Below are 2,390 nucleotides of genomic sequence, written 5' to 3' on the forward strand. Positions count from 1 at the left end.
GACAAAAACTACAGTTCGAAAAATACATTGACAAAAAGAAAAAGAAGTGAATACGTGCATTCCCCAAAATGCAGAATTGTTCCTTTAATTTGATGTGATAGGCAACACCTGGACTCAAAGTCATTGGCACACAATCAAAACAAGTATGACAAAAGTGCTGAGAAGCTTAGAAATGGGGTCACTTGAATACTGTTGAAGTTAATTAAACTTCCAGTAATGTTTGAGTAAATGTTTGAATTCGAACTTTGGGATTATTGTGGCTTTAATTTTCAAATCCTACAAGAAATCTTTAGCAGACATATCTAATTTCATGAACAGTGTTGCCTCTCAAAAAACATTCATATATGTTTTAGTATATGGGGCTCTGCGAGAGAGTTATTCTATTGAAACAAAGTATTGCTGTGGAAAGAAACAATCCCCATTCCCCGGATTTGTGTGGTATGTCACCCTGAAGTCTGCTTTCTCACTGGCTTTACAGCTAATTCCCCCATTCTTCTCTGCTGCGCTTAGTGCAAAAGTACAAATACATACACCACCCCCTGCTTCACACAGACACGCATGCCAGTGCATGTTCTTGCGCGCGCGCACACACACACACACACACACACACACACACACACACATACACACACACACACTTTTCTTTACTAATCAGCCCTATTGAATTCCAGCAACAATGGCCGCTCATCCTTGGGCCACCCAAGCAGTGCACACACACACACACACACACACACACAGGCATAAACACCAACACCAGCATCACCAGATCACGAGTTCAGTCTTTTGTTCCTTCATTGTGTTTTCTTTTCCTCCATTGATCTCACCTTCACACACAGGTCAGGAGTTGGCACTGGGAGATCGTGTTATCTGGACTATCAGCTGCTATCTGGGCCCACACACTGCACTCACACACAGAGAGGAGGGAGTGAGCTCCACAAACTGCAGTAACTTCCACTGCTCTTACATTAGTGTAAAGGAGATTTACAGTAATGTTACTTGTTAGTGCTGTCTGTTATTTTATGTTGCTACAGACTCATAATGCCCCATTACTACTGTTATCTCTACATTCCTGCACAAATGTATGCATGCACCTTTAATTTTACTCTCCTCTGTGTTATGACACTTTCACTTTTGAAAAATGTGTCCGATAAAGTGCCTTGGAAAGGTTCATGGAGCAGGGACACCATTTAGTATACAACTGTCAACACACCACAAATTCATCACTGTGGGTATGGAAGGGTTGACCGTGAGGCAAAGTTGAGTTGTCATGATTGACTCTGGATTAATATTTGTGTTGTACACAAAAGAGAGCAAATTAAATGACATATTTTTGTATTCTGACCCGCAAGTAGCATCACCATTGGGTCTATAAAGAATTCACCAGTGGGTTTTTTTGCATTTGATTTTGGATCATGTCAGAAAATAAGCTCTGTGGCAAACACACATTTCTGATGCTTATGCATTTAGTTCAGTAGGATAACCTTCACAAATTAGCACCACTTTTTTTTATGTTTGAAGTGTTAATGCAACCGACGAAAGTAAAAAACTAACATAATGCTATCGCAAACTACACTACTGTCCAATGACTTCAACGTCACAGCCGTTAGCTTCAGACGCTCTCCGACAAGCTAACCATCAGTTTGACAAGCTAGCAAATTTGTAGCCTAATAAATTGTTTATTTACATAATGTACAATCTTCAAGAGTTTGCAAGAGCACTGAAAAACATGACCAGAGGCTGTAAGGCGGACTAGTGAGAGAGTTGCCATTTGTGTCTGCAGATGGCGCTTAAACCCCTCCGAGAACCACTGTCGTCTTATTTAGCCACTTGTTAGCAACCGCCTTTTTACACACACAAAAACTTGCTAATGTATTTTATGTTGTACAACAAAACATTAAGCTTGAGTTAACCACGGACCTTATTTCAGGCATCTAACCAAAAACCCATTCAAAATCCTCAGTGAGTTTGAGAGGACAAACCCCAGGGGGCTAAAATGTTCTATAACTGTGGAGTAGCTGTTTGTGAGCTGTGTATATGATAAATATTGAGATAATTATTTGAGTTATGTAGAATATAATAAGTTCATACTTCTTCCTTCTCCATTTTTGGACATGTAATATTATTTTATGGTGCTTATATATGTAGTATGTTGAATTTTGACAGGCTGTTTACGTTTACTGTTCATTTTATTTGTTATTCTTGTTTTTTTCTTGCTCAGTTGTTACATGTTTGTTAGTGTTTTGGCAATCGTGCCAATCATAGAGGAGACAAATAAGAGAGACAGAGACAGCTGATGGTCTCCATGAGACATTGCAGGATTATTGCAAGCCTAACTGTTAAGTTACACAATGTTGAACATTGCCATTTTCATTGTGATATGTTTGGAAGAG

This window comes from Centropristis striata, chromosome 11, assembly GCF_030273125.1.
Source record: "Centropristis striata isolate RG_2023a ecotype Rhode Island chromosome 11, C.striata_1.0, whole genome shotgun sequence".
In the NCBI taxonomy this organism is placed as follows: domain Eukaryota; kingdom Metazoa; phylum Chordata; class Actinopteri; order Perciformes; family Serranidae; genus Centropristis; species Centropristis striata.